The 20,109-nt window shown below is 38.6% G+C and overlaps 1 protein-coding gene across 13 annotated transcripts in view; it reads right to left on the bottom strand.

Moving 5' to 3' along the window:
• Nucleotides 1–20,109, bottom strand: part of FSTL5 (follistatin like 5) — a 413,536-nt gene that overhangs the window by 280,120 nt on the left and 113,307 nt on the right. The window contains exon 1 of one of the 13 annotated variants that reach the window (XM_083834400.1): nucleotides 11,097–12,018. The exons of 10 other annotated variants lie outside the window; for them this stretch is intronic. The gene's annotated coding sequence lies outside the window, so the exon portion shown is untranslated. Of the gene's footprint in view, nucleotides 1–11,096; nucleotides 12,019–20,109 lie in introns of those variants that run through there. 2 more of the 13 variants (XM_083834392.1, XM_083834393.1) reach the window with 2 other exon arrangements.

The raw sequence follows: 20,109 nt of genomic DNA, 5'->3' as shown, positions 1-20,109 counted from the left end.
TTAAACTTCATGTGGTTGGTGATCACCCAGCTCTCCAACCTGTCCAGATCTCTCTGCAAGACCTTTCCACCCTCATCCGAGTCCACAACTCCTCCAAGTTTGGTGTCATCGGCAAATTTACTCAAAACACCTTCTAGTCCTACATCCAAATCATTTATAAAAACATTGAAGAGGACTGGCCCTAAAATGGAGCCTTGAGGGACCCCACTAGTGACCATCCACCAGCCAGATGTGGCCCCATTTACCACAACCCTTTGAGCCATGCCCGTCAGCCAATTGCTCACCCATCATATGAGGTTTTTGTTAAGTTGTATGCTGGACATTTTGTCCAGTAGGATCCTATGGGAAACCGTGTCAAAAGCTTTGCTGAAGTCCAAAAAGATCGCATCAGCTGGTTTCCCTTGATCGACTAGATGGGTGATCTTATCATAAAAGGAAATCAAATTTGTTAGGCAGGACCTACCCCTCATGAACCCATGTTGGCTGGGACCAATGACTGCATTGTCCCCCAGGTGCGCTTCAATAACTTCAAGGATCATCCTCTCCATAATTTTACCAGGCACTGACGTGAGACTGACAGGCCTGTAATTGCTAGGGTCTTCTTTCTTACCCTTCTTGAAAATTGGCAAAACATTTACCAGCTTCCAGTCCAATGGGACCTCACCAGATTCCCAAGATCGTTGAAAAATAATTGAGGTCTCGCGATGACGTCAGCCAGCTCTTTAAGCACCCTGGGATGAATCCCATCCGGACCCATGGACTTGTATGGATCCAGGTGGAGAAGCAAATCCCACCCATGTTCAGGGTCGGTTGGGAGTTTGTCATTCCCACCGTCATGGTCCTCCAGCTCAGGGTACCTTGGGTCCCAAAGCCCATCATCAGCGTTGAAGACAGAGGCGAAGAAGGCGTTAAACGTCTCTGCTTTGCCTATGTCATTGTCTGTGAGGAGACCCTCCCCATCTAGTAGAGGACCTATGTTTTCTTTGGTTCTCCTTTTTCTGTTCACATATCTAAAAAAACCTTTTCTATTGTCTCCCACAGACATGGCCAGCTTCAATTCTAGTTGGGCTTTGGCCACACGAATTTTCTCCCTACAAACACAAACAGCATCCCTGTATTCCTTCCTTGTTGCCTGACCCTCCTTCCTTAGTTATGTTCTTCTGTTTTAAGGATTATTTTATGATTTTTTTTTTCCTCTCTCAGTAGATGCTATGATATCTAGCAGATATCTAATCAGATATTTCAAAGGCTTGTGTCTTCTGCCTAGCTACTTCACACTAAAATTGAATTCCTGCTAAAGAGAAAAATGGCAGTCTTTTATCATGGATTGAGAGGAAAAAAAAAATCCATCCATAAAATAATTGTTTCCACGGATGATTTCCTTGAGATTCTTAATGTTCTATTAATTCTTATGTACAATTCTTTGATTTTTGTCTTCCCTATCCGCTAAGCTCTTTAAGCCTAGTTCTGCCAGATTCTGACCCTTCATTTGTGAGCAGCTATGTGGCTTCCTCTGGGTATACTTTCATAATAGCAGAAGCCAAAAGGGGTAGCAGGATTCTTACTGTCCCTCTCCTGGAATGCACAGCCTTTTCTTTTCTGGTCTTCTTTTCTTGATAATCTTGAGAAATTAGGCAAACTCAAAAATGTACTGAATAACAAATTTGTGGGTAACACTTCTCAAAAGGTACTTCGTTTGAAAAAAAGATAGCATTTTTTCACAGTGATAATACCAGCTTTTTTTTTCTGGATTTCTAAAGTAGAATAAATTCTATACAAAATTTAATATGGGCAAACCCTTCTCTGGACTATATCTCATCCACTAATGCTTATTAACAAATCTCAGATGGAATATATTTGCCTAGATGCATCATTTTCAAATTTTGAAACTTCAGATCTAAAGCCTCATTTTTATCACTCATCTTTGTAAATTAAATTAACCTTCACTTCATATTGCATATTGATTCAACTTTTGCATTCTGTGCTGACTGCACTTCTGTACTCCTTTGTATCTCAGTTCAACTTAGTCAAAGGAGTTTTTTTAGCTTGTGAAGTTTTACAGTTGACATTTTGTATTCCATGGAAGACTGCAAGATGAACATATCTGAAACTTCAAAATAACTAAAAATACAACCCTTAACGCAATAAATAAATAAATATTTTGTCAATTCAGAAAAAGGGCATTTCTTCAATAAATGACTAGCAATAAGGGGGAGAAAAAAATGATGTAAAAGATAAAAGAAAAACAGAAGGGCATAATTACTGCTGGACATAAATGCCAGAAATAAAAGAAAATTATGTGTTACATCCATCCCACACAAATACTTCTGATGCAGTTAGCACAGGGTTGTGATAGAACTGATCCCGCAGACACTAGTCAAAAGCACTGAAAATTGCATAATGATAAGCCAATAGACTCACAAACCTAGTCTACATGCACAACAAAATAAGCTGAGGAGCTACTTGTCCGTAAGTACTCACTGACAGGAGTGATAGCCATTAACTGCTCACAGGAAACGGTGTTCCGTCTTGCCATCCCTAAATACCCACGGTTAGTAAATCAACAGACCTTCTCAATAGTCACTGCAAAAATCCAGTTCCAGTGAGAAATGGTTAACCAATGCTAAAGAACCAAAAAAATTACCAAGTCTTTTCCTTTCTTAAAAACACCAAACTGGATGTTAAAGGGATATTAATGGATGTAAAATGATGTGCCACAGCATCCTCTGCTGCAGGATGAGTTAAGTAAATTGATGCTGAAAATCAAAATGATAATCTGCAGCTTTAGAATCTCAGATGTATGGGAAGTTTAAAGTGAGGCTTCATTCTGAATCTTTAAAAATCTATCAGTGATTTTTGCATTACTTTATATATACAACGTTGTAGCTCTTTTTGAAATAACCCAATATTTAAATAACTGATTTTTTAGAATTCAGAATTTCTATGCATGGATGCAATCTACTGTTCACACTCTTCATTAGAAAAAGAACAAATATACAAGATTCCCTGCCTGTTTTAACCACTAAGACCTTAATGATCAAAATTTTAAGGTTTCTTTCAACATTTATGCACATGGTAACTTCAGGAACAAGTACACATTATATCAAAACTACAAGACTAATCCACTGCATTTGAACCTATTGTCTCTTACAGAGAGAACAGACAAAGAATGATAAAACCGAAATTGTTCGGTATTTTACTTCTCACAGTTCGTGAAGGACTCAGGTACAGCACATGAATTAATAAAAACATTCTAAAGCATTACAGACATAAAATTATAACCCAAACTTTAATGTACATCTTTTTGTTAATATGAGAGCTGTTATACCTCAGAAATCATGATAACATGGGGAGGGGAGGGATGTTACTTTCCCTATTCATTTCTAAGATTTTGAAAATATGAACCAAATCTTCAGTTTAGCTTTATTAACTTTTTATGTTAAAATGTACATGGTGTATGCAAAGACAAGCATGGAAACTCTTTAGGCTTATTTATGCATGGAAGAAATTACTGAGAGCCTACAGCAGTAGATGAATATGACTATCACACTGAAAAGATATAAAGAACACATATATATTAAAACATTACTTTTTTTTCATAGGGGGCATCAATTTTAAGATATGACGCCGGAAGCACTCTTCTAAAGCTTCAAATGAAAACCCCAAAGTGCAGCAACACCACCCCCACTGAATGGAACAAAACATACAAATGTAGATTGTTCCAAATATTTTTGTGACAATTCTCTAAGCACAAAAGAAGGGAACTGGTCTATTATTAGATAGTAGAATAAAATGTAATTATAGCTAAGCAACACAATTTGAATTTGCTTGAAAAACTGTTTCCAGTTTGAAGAATACTTTGCATAATACAGAAGTTAAATCTCAGGAGTGATATTGTTGTTTTTTGTGGTTTTTTTTTTTCTTTTAATGTCCCAACAAAAGAACTAAATCAGCCCATGCATCAATGTACAGAAGACTTTTTCCTGTTTGTCAAAAACAGCCTGGAACAAAAATAAGACAAATATCATTTTCTTTTTTAAATACTACTATAATACTAGTTATAGCTAGGTTTCTGAATTACCTAAGAATTGAAAGGTACTATAAAGGGAAGACAAAGGTATAACACATATATTGGAGGACCAAAACATTTCAAATTAATATTTTATCTTTCTGATATAATAGCTGAGGTTTATTCACCTCATGGCATAGGAAATAAGTACAAAATATGATCAGTTTTCAAAACACCATGATCTGCCAGTGTGTGTCTTATGGTTTATTCTGAATCAGAATAATGTCTCTTAAAGGACTTGACAATACAGGAGAACAATGTGACAAACTGTACTTCAACTTGAAAATCATCACTCAAGAATGAAAACATGGATTTTTTCATTGAAGGTTGGGTTATGGCTAACCTTTGCCATTGCAAGGAGAGAGAGAACCCATGCAACTTAATTCCATTTTCAAGGACATGCCAGAAGTACTGTCTGGAAGAGCCTCTCTTCCTTCTCTGTGGATCTTCCACTGTTAATACAGATGATGAATGGTAGTCATCCCACCACTGCCAAAGATGCTTTGCCTGCCCACTGGCAGGGGGGTTGGAACCAAACGCTCTTTAAACTCCCTTCCAACCCAAACCATCCTATGATTCTATGGTACCATCTTGAACAAGAATGAAGAAGAAATTAAGGACTCCCTTTTAAAATAAGCTATTTCATTTTAATATCAGTTTCTGCGCTCCTTACAATCCCGTGTAGGGCTAACTAAGCACATGTTTGGAAATAGTATTGTCTTTCCAATCACTTTCAGAGCCTTCACCTCTCAGAAATGAGGAATACCTGAACAACACTGAGAAAACACCTGCCTTTACCAGAGATACTTGATCTCAGATTCTACAAGTTCAATAATCTTTCATTAAAAAAATAAAAATAAAAATGTGAATAGTCACCTAGATGTTGTACACACCTAATATCATGTGAGGGTTTCTGCTTTCTGTTGACTTAAGACTCAAACCAGGCCCTTAGAAGGGAAAATTTAGTCTCTGATAGAAAAGGTGATACAATGTGCATAAACTGAAGCATGGAGGGGTAAGACCAGATATAAGGTGTAATTTTTTTTACAGTTATTTTGCCTCCTTTTTTTACAGTTTATTGATATTTTTCCTAAAGATATCTATAAATATCATGGCATTTTCATGCATCCAATGCTTCCATTGCTCCTTACAGAACCTGGTTCTTGTTATCACTGTAAGAGCATGACTACCATCGAATGCAGTACTCAAACTACAGGATTATTTATTTAATTATAATTTGGTGGTATGATTTTCAGTCACTAATGGAAACCAAAATTGTATTTTTTTTATCACTTTTGTATATGAGTGATGATTTCCATTACATTGCATCTGATTCATGTTATGAGCTGTTTTTAAACTTATTAATAACTTCTTCATGAAGAAACTAAAAATGATTTCAGAAAGCTTTTAATATGCTGATTTGAAAACGATAGTGGCTTTTAACACAAGAACACCCATTCAGTGGTAAAAATGTCAGAATTACAATAAGCCTAACTGTAAGTAAAACGAGGAAAAAAGCTGTCTGTGTCAAAAGAAGAAAAAAGTTTTTTAAATATCCTCCATCATCTTCCAACTAACATTTTCAAGTAGTTTATTATACAAAAAAGTCTTTCTGAAGCCTGCTCTGAAAAGCACTGCTGGACACTAATCTCAATTAATTCAAATGCAAATAAACTGTGAACTTCAACCTAGTTCAAGCAATCAATGCAAGTACTGCCAACTCTCCCCTCATTTAACTCTTCAGAACTTATTATTTTCTTGAGATTTGCACAATTCAGCAAAGCAGCCAAATAATTGACCACTGATCTCACTTGGGGAATGTATGAAGTGTAATTAATGAAATAGACTTACCATTTTCATTTCTAGAGCAGTAAGGGTAAATACCCACATAAACGTTGCTATCAAATCAGGCTGAAAACGGGTAACAATTACATATTTTCAAGTAGTTCCCATACTCACTTGTAAAGGAAGCATGTCTGGCTGGACCACAACAGTTTGGCTGATTTGAACTCAATTCATTACATCTCTCAGCCAATATACTCAGCCAGAACAACCAGGGTTACCAATGACAAAGAGGAAACCGATGACGATGGAAAATGGGGAGCATTTTCACAGCTCTGCCACAATAACTGTACAGAAATTTCTTTATGTGCACTGGCCCATCCTAACTGTTCTGGTAAAATATGTGCTAATAAATATAAGTACTGGAAAGGAACAAAACCTGCTTATTAGAAAACAAGATTTTGTAACTAGAGGTTACTCTATTAACCACAAACCCAAAGAATTTGTAAAATAGCACAAAAAAGAATTAGGATGCGGGTTCATTTCCTCTGAAGGTAGAACTTTATTTCCTGCTTATTTTAATTTTTTATTTTAATGAAGTTGTTAAAGGTAGTTTCATACAGCACTGTTTTCAAAGGTGCTGGGCAACCATAACTGTCAATCAACCCACAGCCCTCTCAATATCTTTTTATTATACAGTTTAAATGTACTCTTCTTATACTAATATAAGAGCATTCTTTGTCTTTTCTGTCTATCAAGAGGCAGGAAAAGCACACTTTATTAAATATGTATAATATCTTATGAAAACAAGTTCCCAAACTTTTGATTTGTTGACAGCTATTCCCTATGCATCCAAAAAAACTTGTTAATCTTACTTTGCTTGAAAATTATAGCACATTATAGGCCAAGCTACACTGAATAATTAACACTCACTTAGAAAAACAGAAGAACAAAGTCAAGAGTGGTATTTGATTCATCACTCCCCCTTGAACCTGTGATTCACTCCTGAAATGTTTAATATCCTGGATTATCCCTTAATATTTGCCAGTCTGAAGAAAAATATTCAGAAGTAGTGACCTAAGTTTCCTCTGAATTAGAAATTTCTTAGAAATTTCTAAGCCAAATTCAGGACTGTTAAACGGCAGAATATTCATATCAGAGCTCCACCTTCTCATTTAGCTTTGAAGCTAACACTAGCCAAGTATAACCTTGCTTTCATTAGAACTTTACGTTCTCCAAAAGTCAAAGAAAAGTGATGCAAAAGTTATTTTCTGAATTTTTATACAAAATAACAGCTTAAAGCTACACAAATTTATTCCAAGGAAAAAAATGTCTTATATAATTTTAGAGAAATAATGTACATGATTGTAAGATTTGCTTTTCTTAGGGTTGAATATTCTTGCTTCTTTAAACAAATATTGAGGATTATTGAGTAAACTCACACAAAAAGAAATCAGAATGACAAACTGGCATAATATGATAAATCTAGAACACATCTAGAACTGAAGAACATAATATTTGTTAGGGTTGATTTTTACTGAGTACCATTTACTCTCCAAGCTAATTGCTAGCCCAGCAAATACCCAGGTGACCCACTACAAAACAGAAGCTCAGAACTCTTAAAAGGCTGTGAGCATGGTGCTGTCATCAGTAACTGTATGCGTGTGCCAGCACATGTGGGTCTGCCGGTCAGTGTAAGCAGGGTCTACAAAGCACCACTTCAGCAGTGGGTTTCCCCAAATACTGATTTTATGACAACAGTCCTCCTGAGTTTGCAGGAGTTTTGCAGACAGCTATTTAGCCAAGCCATTAGCACCTGGTTTTCTTCAACATTTGAATATTACTGTTAAATATCCTGGAACTCCACGCTTCCTTCCATATATAAATATGCTACTGAAGACAGTCATAAAAAGTCTGAACACTTTCTCTAATAACAACAAATGACCAAAATGGTTATGGACCACAGTGTACAAATTCCACCTGATGTACATGCATATTTAGAAAACCATTTTGTTGAAGTATAGTAGTGCCATTTTATTTCCTTGAGAGCCTACCTATCATTTCAAAGCTCTATTTTTTAAACATGATTTATAAAATAAAGCAACCAAGTGGAAACCAAGACAAAGCATTGCATGGAAAATACAATCAGATATAAAATATAAATTAAAGTGCCAAATTAATGTTTTAACTTCAAAGTTTATCATCTGATTGATGCTGGTAAAATGACTGATCTCAGGAAGACCAATGACTTTTACTCATGTAATGATGGATGCAGTCCCTTTGCAGTTAACAGGACTACATATATGAATACAGACTACTCAAGTCAACACGGGTTTGCAGATTCAGGCCCTGTATATTTACAGATGAACATCAAAAGTTTGGCAATATCTGTTCAGATTTTTTCATAATTAATGCAATGCTTTCACCATGTGGTTCTAAATTAACTTCTCCAAAACATTTCAAATGTCTACTTTAGAAAGCGAACAACGTGAGTCTTTTTACTTTGAGAAGTACCATTATTTACATTTATATCAAAACATTTAAAAGCAAGTTCGTGTCAGCGACAGATGATAAGACCTGACTTAGTTAATGGGTAGACTGTTAATGAGGATTTATAACCAGTGCATGTTTGGTGTAATAAACTATCTTGCCCTTTTGGAAAGAGGAAGATGAGGGCTGCTTTATAATTCGGGGGGGGCGGGGGGGGAGTAGTATACCTTATGTATTTCCTAATTCTACTTAAATTTAATGAAAATCTTAGCAACCTAAACTACCTTCTCCTCAATTTTCTTGCTTTCAACTTTACTCCTCAGTATTTCTGTGCTGCTGCCAAGTGGTTTCCTTAAGTTCTGGCTGATAAAAATATTCAGTAAAAACACCCTATAGTGGGTTTACGTCGCAAGGTTTTGGTAGCAGGGGGCTATGGGGTGGCTTCTGTGAGAAGAATCTAGAAGCTGCCCCATGTTTGGTAAGGGCCCCACTGCTGACCAGAGCTGAGCCAAGAAGCGATGTTGTTTTGTGCCTCTGTGAGAGCATATTTAAGACAGGAAAAAAAACGCTGCACCACACAGCAGCTGGGAGAGTGAGAGGAGTGAGGAACAGCCTTGCAGGCGCCAAGGTCAGTGAAGAAGGAGGGGGAGAGGTGCTCCAGGCACCGGAGCAAAAGTCCCCTGCGGCCTGTGGTGAGGACCATGGTGAAGCAGGCTGTCCCCCTGCAGCCCGTGGAGTATCACAGTGGAGCAGGGTTCCACCCCGCAGCCCATGGGGGAGACCACGGTGGAGCAGGTGGACCTGCACCGATGGAGACTGTGGCCTGTGGAAGACCCCTGCCGGAGCAGATTCCAGGCCGGACCTGTAGCCCGTGGAGAGGAGACCACGCAGGAGCAGGGGGTCTGGCAGGAGCTGCTGCCCATGGGGGATCCAGGTTGGAGCAGTTTGCTCCTGAGGGATGGACCCCATGGTATGGACCCATATCTGGAGCAGTTCTTGAAGAGCTGCTGCCTGTGGGAAGCCCATGCCGGATCAGTTCAGCGAGGACTGCATCCCATGGGAGGGATCCCACAGCACAGGGGACGAGAGTGACCGAGAAGGAGCGACGGAGAAGCAGCGCTACAGACTGACCATAACCCCTATTACCCTGCGCCGCTCAGGGGGAAGAGGTGGAAGAGGGTGCGTGGGAGGGAAGTTGCTTTTGGTTTCTTTGTTTCTCACTTCCCTAGCTTGTTAGTAATAGGCAATAAATCTTACTATCTCCCTATGCTGAGTCTGTTTTGGCCGTCACGATAATTACTGTGCAATCTCCCTGTCCTTATCTCAACCCTTGAGCCCTTTTCATCGTATTTTCTCCCCGTCCCTCTTAGAGGAGGGGGAGTGAGAGAGAGCGGTTGTGGTGGAGCTCGGCCGCCCACCCGAGTAAAACCACCACACACCCCACCTTAACATTAAATAAATTATACTAGAGTAAAAAATGCTATAACAACGTGAAATAATCTTCTTTGATCAGCTTCTTACCACCAACAAAAGTTACTTCACACTTACAGTTACTACACTTACTAGTTCTTGGACAAGACAACTATGCAAAGAAACAAGTATTTTAGGTCAGAAAAGAAAGAAATTTACCAAAGCCTCAAGAGTATAAAGTAATACATAGTGCCACAAAATCCAGGTTGAGGACCTCATTTGCCTGCCTGTTCTGTGCAGTCATTTTGGTAGCACTGGCAGCAGAAGCAGCAGCAGCCCATTCCTTTTGGAATCAGCCTTCACCTCAGAGAGGAGCCCCTGCGTTGTGCTGCTCTGCCCTGGGCATGCAGAAATCCTTGCCTGGTGCTGCTCTGTGTGTGCACAGAAGTCCCTGCGTGCATAGAAGCCTGACAGCTCACAGAAGGGGCAGAAATCCCTTCCATGAAGCAGAGTGCCCTACTAAGCTTGTGAAAGGTTAAACACTGCTGGAATAGCAAGGCATGTCATGTGCCCACACTTTCCAGTTCCATTCAATTACCACCAGCAGCAGTCCTATAATGCAACATAATACTGTGTTATTAAATCAGAGTTTCACATTTACACCTGGTGCAGTCTGGAGGAAGGCCTGCCATTCCTCGGTCCGTACCAGAGGAAACAACCCACAACTTTCACGGGCTCACACGCCTCACTGCACACACTGACCTTGGAGACGGGGATAGGGCTGATCCCTTTCAGGAGACTATTTCACAAGTGCCTGGCATTACAGCCTTAAATTGTTAATCACATACCGAGGTAAAACGCCCTTCTGTGTTACACACACACCAGCACGCACACGAGCACAGAGCAGCATGAGGCTGTATTTTTAAATCCTCTTTAATTCCTACTTTGCTCTCTACTTCCCAGAATGACCTTACATATCCCTTCTTCCTCCAAACAGAATCAATTAGAGCTTTTCTTGTCCCCCAAAACTAGTGTTTATACAAAACAGCTTCTGTAATGCCTTCTGACATCCTTAAAGCAGCAAAGATTTCTAAAATAAAATATTTTCAAACATTTGAACGTCACCCTGAAATCAAGTTTTCACGGAAAAATAAGCCTGCAACTTCTCCTCCTAGGCGCACCTTTTGTTCACGGCACCTTTTTCCTTGCCGAAAACTGCACGCCCAAGCGTCGCCTCTACGCTGACCCAAGCTCCCAACTTTGCTGTGCCGCTAATTGCCAGCTCCTCGCCCCGCTGCCACCCCGCTACCACTCGAGGAGGAGGAAGGGAAGAGGAACCGCTTACCTTAGTCCGGAGTCACCAAGTCCCCGAGGAAAAAAATCAAAATAAAAATATAAAAGAAGGGAAAAAAGAAGAGCCGAGCCGCTGGGTGCCCGCGGAATACCCGCGAGCGCCCCAGCACCTCCCCGGCCGGGAGCAAAGTGGTGGCGAGCGGGGGGCCCAGGAGCGAGTTGCCGGCGCGGAGCCCGAGCCCGCCGGCGCGGGGCGCCCGCCCTTCAGCACCCGGCGCGCCGCGGACAGCACCGGCCGCGCTCACCGCCCAGACAGACGGACGGACGGACGGACGGACAGACCGACCTCCGGACCGACCGACCGACCGAGCGCGCCGCTCAGCTCGGCCCGGCCCGCCCCCGGCCCGCCCCCCGAGGCGCCCGCCCGCCCCCTTTTGTTGCAGGGGCGCGGGGCTCGGCTCGCAGCTCCGCGCCGCCGCTCGCCCCCGCGCAAAGATGCGGGGGGACGGGGGAGACGCACACAGCCTCCCGGCTGTGTCCCTGCCCGCGTTACGGCGGGGTGTGGGCGATAAGGTGCTGATAAGCCGTAGTAGAGGGACCGGCTGAGCGCTCAGGGATGCTGGAGGTGATGGAGCGGCCGGCCGAGCGCGCAGGGATGCCGGAGGCTCCGTGTTGAGAAATCCCTGCCGCCCCTATCAAGTTGGCTGCCGGAGTTTTGAGGCTGAGATCTCCCCCGGCAGCCCCTGCTCGAAGCACAGACCTGCCCCCGGGAGTCAGCGCCAGCTGCGGAACGCAAGGGAAAAGCACCCCGAGATAGGATATACACGGATGGGATCCCCAGTCCTATCCCCTTCGCCTGTAAGATGGAGAACTGGCACCTGGGGACGAACAGAACCAATACCACCACCCCCCAACACGGAGAAAATACCCTAAAAATTATAAATACTTATACGTCAAGCAAAATAACAATAGTTTGAAGTCTCCCTTGGCCCTTTTTTATTGTGAGATAACCAGTTAGTTATCTGATTTATTACTTTCAAAGTAATTTATCATCCATTCCAACGCTTCTAAAGAGTAGCTTACTTAATCTTCAAAGTGAAGTCATTATGAAAATTAAGTATCTACTCTTCGAGGCATTACAGGTTACCTGCTTCTGGCCTTTTGGGAAAACGTGTTACAGATTAAAGTATTAAACTGCCTTTAAATCATCTGTGACTAGGCTAAGACAGAGGTCAGCTGTTCTGATCTACACTGGCACACTAGGTTAATTATACACGCATCTGTATGTGGAACAAAACTGGAGTGACAAACACAACTAGGTAAGTCGCACACTTAAAGAATTGAACTGGTTAACACAAGAAATAACAAAATGGGATGCTTGGGATTGCATTTGCTTATCGCTATTTCGTAAGGGAGTTCTTATTGGACTGCTAATTAGGTCATGGTACTGCAAGAAGAAACATGATTAACTTTACACTTTTACACACAAAATGTACAATACAAAGCCAAATCAGCCAGTTTTCACTGATAACACCTTCTATAATTGCCAGTTATCAAGCCAGCTTGGCTGGCAACCAGAGAACATTTCTGAACCACTACAGTTCAATTTCTTCCCTCTCTTCACTCTTAAGCCCTCTCAGGTTGCTTGCAAGGTATAAACAGAACAAAATTTCACTAGTTAATGACAATGTTGGGGGTGCAAAACTGATGTTGAGTCAGTTTTGCTTCCTACTAGCTACACCATAAGCTCTCCAGGGACGGAGTAAACTTGGAAATGACTGGTTCCAAATTGAATGGAAATTGAAATCTCAAAAGGGCAAACAGAGACCTTGCACATTCACTCTCCCTTGCCCTTACGAAAGTGCCTGAAACAAACCATCAACAAATATCAAAGTGTTCTATGTAACCCAGTTAACGCAGTATTCAAAGTCTATCATGGTCTGACACGTTGGCCTTGCAAATTGTTAGGCATAAAGAACCCCAAAGATAACACAAGGAAGACTCTCGGAAGAATTCTGAAAACCTCAAAATTTTGTGAGGGCTTAGGCTCTTAAATTTGAGTATAAATAATGATACAAGAGTGTAACATATGAAGGTACTTGGATGTTCTTACATATTTGAATCTATGTATCTCATCATGCTCATCTTTCTTCTTTGGACACTCACTTGGATAGCTAGCTTATGAACCTTATAGTTAATTGACGTATTTGTACAGCAGGCATTTTCTACTTTTTCCTCTATTTCAGCTCTGTGTATAAAGCTATCACAGACAGCTGATAGAAAATAAATCTTTTTCGTTCTTACCCTACAGCTTTCTGCCTTCTACTCAATGAATATTCTTTGTGAGCTCCATTTTGTGTGGTTTGCTCTATTCCTCTGCAAATACATATATTTGAATGAACTTTAACATTTCTTTTTTCATTATTTTGTGACCCACACATCGCATTATTCCTGTTTTCAGTTGAAACATTTTAGTTCACAGAGTGTTACAATAGAGTATTACTTCACTTGCTGTAATGCAGACCAAAGTACACTACTTCAATGGAGAAGATGTTCTGTGTTTAGCAAGTAATTGTTAGCTTGGAGAGACTGTTGACGTTTGGCCTGATTTCCATAACATCAGTTTGGATACTTTAGGACAATATTTTACCAGATCCCATGTAGCATGCCACACAGTTTTTGCCGTTTCATATACCCAAGTCCCATTGGCACAGCAGTTAGTTATGTTTGGCTTTCATTTTTCTACTTTAATTTTTGTATTTGAAGCATTTGTCATTCTTACACTGGCAGCTGAGAAGGCATACGGTAAGTACTGAGGTTTCCTTGTAAAGGTGGGAGATGCAGAGGAACTTCAAAGTTGTTTTATTCTTGTTAAGACTATCATTGTTAATAATAAAGATTCTCTATTTCGTATTTATGAGGCACTGTATAATACAAGATCCAATACAGCAGGAAACTGTATGCAAGACAAAGAGAAGATCAAAGTCTCAATATATTAAGGGGAAGTCAATGCAAATAACATAATGAAAGTTGTTTAGCAAGCTGTTCAGCATTTGTCCAAAACATTTGCTCTTGTAATTTACAGCCTATCCCTTACCCACTCAATTTAGAGCAATACTGATTTTCTTGATCTAAATAGTTTGGATCTGCTTTTCTACCACAAGTAGCCATTCCTCCAGAATTATTTACCTTGTAAACAGCTTTGGATGAGAAATGAGTGCAGAATTAGAGAGTAAATACATTATTTCAGAAGTGGATTTTTTTTTCTCCTAGCTTTTCTAGTGCTATCACTTCTAAAGCTATTTAAAATTATTTCTCTGTGTTTGGGCTCTTGTATTAGCAATCAATAAAGAAAAAAAAAAAAAGATTTTTTTCAGGGACTTCCATATGGCTTGGTACCACTCACAACCTGTAAGTGCAACAACAGTTTATTTTCCTATAGTGTATTTGTTATCTGTAGGTTCGTGTTTAAACATTCAGAGTGAACAGAGTTCACATGAACAGCATTATCAAATTACCAGAGAATTCAGGGTATTAAAACCTGATACTACCAAGTACCATTTGTTGTCACAGCTAAGGTGACAGACTTAAACAAAAGACTAAAAAAAATAAGTTGAATTTATATTTGTGTATAAATATATGGAGAGAATATAGAATATATGTTTGTATTCTTTGAATCAAGAATACACAAAACTTTAGACATACTCCTAATTGTGACTTAATGTCCAAAATCATTTTTAAATTAAAATTTAAGCAATTAGTTTTATTTCAAAATATAAAAAAGTACAAACTATTGCCCTCTGCAGGGTTTCATTACTACTTTTTAAAAAAAAAAAATTTTTTTTTCTTTTTATTGGAAGGAGACAGCTGCCCCTTCAGTGCAGCTGTTGCTAGTGAAGATCATTGATTAGCTTGAAGTAAATGACAGCAAGAGAACTCTCAGCCTGCTCTGACATGAGATGTCATGAATTATCCTCCAATCTTGCTCTCTCACACATAGCACAAAGTTTGGAAACAAATATCTTTCCTTTCCCTCATCTGCTGGTCTAATACACTCAATGTCTGCTTAATGTTTTAATGAATTTGAAAGATGATAATATACCCACTAGAAATTCTGTGCTGATCAAAAAGCACAATAAAGTGTACTGAGATCTGGACTGGTGCTTTTATAACAGCAGGGCATCATAAGCACCAGAATGGCAGACACTGGCAAATGATATAGAAGAAAATTAACTTGCTTGTGGTTTGGAGAGAGGTTGTGCCAACCATCTGGCACAGGAGATCTTCCAAATTGCACAAGATTTATCAAGGCACATTAAGGTTTCCCCACGTCTCCCCAAAGTCAGTTCTCACAAAGGGACTAAACGCTTAAAATAAAAGGAATATGCAATAATCTAGTGTTCACCCACAACAAATCTATCTTTGAAATGCATCAAAATAATAATTCACAAGGCAATGGATGTAAAGTCGTTACTGGGGGGGAGGAAGCCTAGATTCTGATGTTAGATATGTAGATTTCTCCATTATTTCTAATTAGGTAAATGCTATAGGTTCATTTCAATGTGTGACAACTTTGCAATGATAATGATTCTGACAAGATGCCGTTGTTCCCATTCTCGTCTTGTGAATATAAAGTAACAACCGATTAAACGGTAACGAGGCAATACACTACAGAATTCATACCCACATTGGAAATTACTATTTAAAAATAACTGAGAAGTCAGAATACATTTAATTTCTTATCATGCAGCTTTTTTTGACTTCATTTGGTATCAAATAATTCCATTATTCTATATCACTGAAATCTGAACACATAATACCATTTGATAGTAGATAACAGACTCAATTACACACACAAAGATGAAGATACTTGGTTTCAGTACTAAGTGGTGATGTTTATAAGAGATCTCTTAGGGCATCTATTGGACAATCTTAGTATTGCACTCTAAAGATAGGAGCTTGCAGAAGAGATAGGGAAGAAGGAGTTGGTTCTTTTTCTGTTAACAGATTTAACCAAGAATATTAATTCTAACATTTTTCTCTTCTGAACAGTCCTCAATAGATTGACCAGAGCTTTTAAAGTGAACAGACAAATAAGAACCGTATTTTAGCACTGATCCTGATAACTTCACAGCTGGAAGTATTCACTGATGGAAATGAAAGAGATGGAAATGAAATGAACTCTACATTTCATAATTTGCCAGCTCATTCAATCTTGAATATTTACATATGTACTGAAAATACTATGCTGTGTTTATCTAGAAAATTGAAAATTTATTTTATGTGAAAAAGTTCACTAAAAAACAGAAATTCATCACATAAGAATTAGGTTTTATCAAGAATGATCAAGTTTTTCAATTAGACTTATTTTTCCATAAAGTTGGTTCTCTCACCTATTTAGATCCTTTTTATTTTGAATTTTTACTTATGGAACTCTACAGTAGTAATCCTGATATCTCTACACATTTGCCGTGATTTATGCCTGTCTGGTAACTTGGAACATTCTCTGTTATGCAACTCATTTGCTCAAAGTCCCATGCAGAGATTCTGGAGACATATGCTAGCTAGTTTTCAGTAGAATTAAAAAAAAAAAAAAGTTTGACTTTCTTCACAGAAATGATAACTTTTGAAATTTTGTCAATGAAGTAGCAAGCATCCTACACCAGCCTCGTCTGCATTAAGCTGGACTTATTGTTTTAAAAAAAGAAAAACAACATAACAAAAACAACATAACAATAGGATACCTAACGGGAGTCTGACAACTACTTAGTATCCACTGTTACTATACTTTAGGTAACTAGGTAACTTTTCTCCCTTGAGCAGCAATGGATTCGTTGGCTCAACAACATATAAAAATGTTCTATAGCAACAATCTGAAACCTAAAGTATCATCCATTTGTTTGTGTTGTGTTGTGTATTAGTGTAGGAATGAATCTTCACAGAAATTGAGGCCATGCAGACTTCCGTAGTAGCATTCAAACATAAGGCGTACTCAAATATAGTCTGTCACCTTTCATCGTCCAGCCATTACAGAAGTAGAAAACCACGTCTCCTGCAATTTGAAAGCTCCTTCATCTGTCCTAATTCCATGTCATGGAGTTAGAACATGATGACTTGCTTTCATCTGGGTTTTGCTAGGAAGTAAGCCAACCAGAACAGAGATTGCAGGTCTGGAACACAGGTCTAAATGAATATACACAGATACATACCCCTAATTCAATGTAACCATAAGCCTTATCGTATATCTGATTCTATCCCAAGCTGTACTAAGAATGTAATGGAACCTACTCTTCCAAAGAATGCACTTACTGACTTTGAAGCAAGCTCGTCTATGAACAGTAGTATCAGTATGAGGTAAGAGACACTTTGTACAGTTCTAGAGTCCAAGAATAGAATAATGTAAGGTTCATAGGCACATCTTACCCTGTCTCTTTTTGAGAGTCATCAGCCTGTCACAGAAGAGTGCACAGAATATTAAATGAGGCAAATATTTTGACTGATGAGTTTGATAGAGCAGAAGTTTACATTTCTTTATCAGATAAATTTCAAAGGTTCAAAATGATATTGCAACAACTAGATACAGTAGAGAGTATGGTACGCTTTTCAGTTGGAAGGCAATGTTATCATCATTTGCATCACTTAGTCCACAGTTCTACTGTCAGAATCCTCCTTTTTTATGGTGTTCTCTGGGAAGACAATCTGAGTCAATCATAAAATGAAAAAAAAGCTAACAAGTTCAAGGAACATAGAAATTTCATCCCTTCCATCCCAGTCTCTCCTTTTACCTTTGCCACTAGTTTTTAACCACTTTGCTACTGCTGCTGTACAGAGGAATGGGATGATACAAAAGTGCTAAGTGTGCCAGTCTCATATCGGCAAATCCTAACGCAAACAGGATATCATTGTACTTCTTCCCAATGATGTAGTTCATGGGAATAAAAATTAGAACTGCAGGCTTGTATTTTGCATTAATTTTGTTACATTTCTATTCCTTTTTCATACATCAGTATATAAACTCTAGCACCTGTCTCCTGCCACCAGCCTAATATGGTGGTAAGAAGTAGTATGAGAGAAGGGAAAGGGTTATTTGAAACTCTCCAGTTCTTGCACATCTCAGTGAACCCATTTCCAGATTCAGCTAATTCTACTCCAAAACCTAGCTAATTTTAAATGACAGACTTTTAATTACATATGACATACTATCCAATTAAATGTAGAATCTATTTTCACCAGTACAGTATTATTTGCGATTTGTCAAAAATATCAAATATTCTCCAAATGCTTTCCTCAAAAAGGAGAAAAAAAAAAAAAAAAAGAGTATTACAGCTTGTTAAATATTCAGTTAAAAGATTTTTTTTCCCTGTGTCCTGCAGAATATCCCGGAACTCATATAGCTTTTATTAGAGTTAGAAACAGTCAGAGTAGGTTCCTGTTCCTCATTCATTGTGAATTTATGGAAAGTTGTTTAAAATGGATTACCCAGTCTTATGTGAATATAATAAAATTTGAAAGAAAAATGCCAGGAAAAAAAATCTTATTATGTTCTCAAAAGCAACTATAAATCAATAGTTCAAATTCACTATACATGATACTTATGTATTTATACTCGTCATAGGTTTGATTACCTTACTAGTATTCATCAATACAGGAGACATGACTCTTGTATGCTTTCACAAGGAAAGAAAACATTAATGCCCTCTTTTTGTTTAAATGATGAAAAGAATACCAAGATGCTAAGCTGTTCAATCAGTCAAAAAGGAAATCTAGGGCAAAGCTGGGAACAGAAGTTTGCCATTTCTTATTCACTCCTAATCACATGATAATCCTTCCCTATCAATCAACGTGTCAATTTAAAGGTAGTGATTACATATCATCAGTAGTGATGATCTAATATCTGAGCATGAAGATGTACAACTGAACTTCAGAGAGATCAGAAAAAAAATACAGCATGCACTTTTAAAATAAATGGTATTGTTTGCTTGATATACTCTAATAACATTGGATTCAGTAAAAATATTTATATATTCACTGTAAAATATGCCTGCTGTGCTCACTTGCCCAACGTGTGCTACAGAATTTACATGCACAGAATTCTCTCACTAAAAAAGTCCAATGATACAAGCAGTACTGTCATACTGTCAACATTTTGGAATAGGATCAAAATACATGGAACACTTCCACATTTGTTTTTCTGCTAAACCATGCACTTGTTTTCGGTCAGGAAGTCAATATCATTCTGAAGTTTCAGAATTAACACAGTCCATGCCATATGTTATAAAACATATGAGGTGCTACTTGTAAGTATAGGTGTTTAAGATATCAACTGACATTCATATAAAATTATTTTATAATGTTTTAATGAAAGACTAGTTTGCTAATTAAATCACAAGGTTAGAAATCTATGTGCAATATGAATACTTAATTTTCACTTTTCTGAGAACATACACAATTCTAGCACAATTTCTGTTCACACAGATCACAATTGGTTTTCCTAGCACCTCCCTATTCAGTGAATGTGGAAGGTTGAGTTAATATCTACAGTATTTTACTTTTGAAAACTACTTTCTATAGTTCCAAGTCTATTTATGAACCACCTAAATTCTACAAAGATAAAAACTGCTTCTGAAAATAATCAGAAACGCCCATTAGTTTATAGACACCTGCTCTGAAACATACTGTCAGTTCTTCAAGGTACTTAGCGTTTTCACACTTCCATATATTAAAAGCACGTTTCCCATCAATTCTCACTCCAGTTTGAAGCAATTTTGAGTTTTCACTACCTCTGAAGTCCAGCCTCAGCTGTTTTCTATTGGGCGTCTGAAAAAATAAGGCACATGTAATTGCTAATGACCTTTAAGTTCTCAGGGACTTACTAAGCACTGCCGAGGCAGAACAGTATTTCCAAGTCAGCGACGAAATGGATAAACACAGAAACCCTCTCCTTACACCACCTGTAATCATGCTGTCCCGTTCAGTACGTAAATTCAGATTTTTGCAACTAACACATTTCCTGTAGAAATTATTTTTACTTGCAATGTAATCCTTGCTCATATTAAGATCTTAGC

Source organism: Anser anser, assembly GCF_964211835.1.
Source record: "Anser anser genome assembly, chromosome: 4".
NCBI classification, from domain to species: domain Eukaryota; kingdom Metazoa; phylum Chordata; class Aves; order Anseriformes; family Anatidae; genus Anser; species Anser anser.
This window is presented reverse-complemented; position numbering and strand designations above follow the sequence as displayed.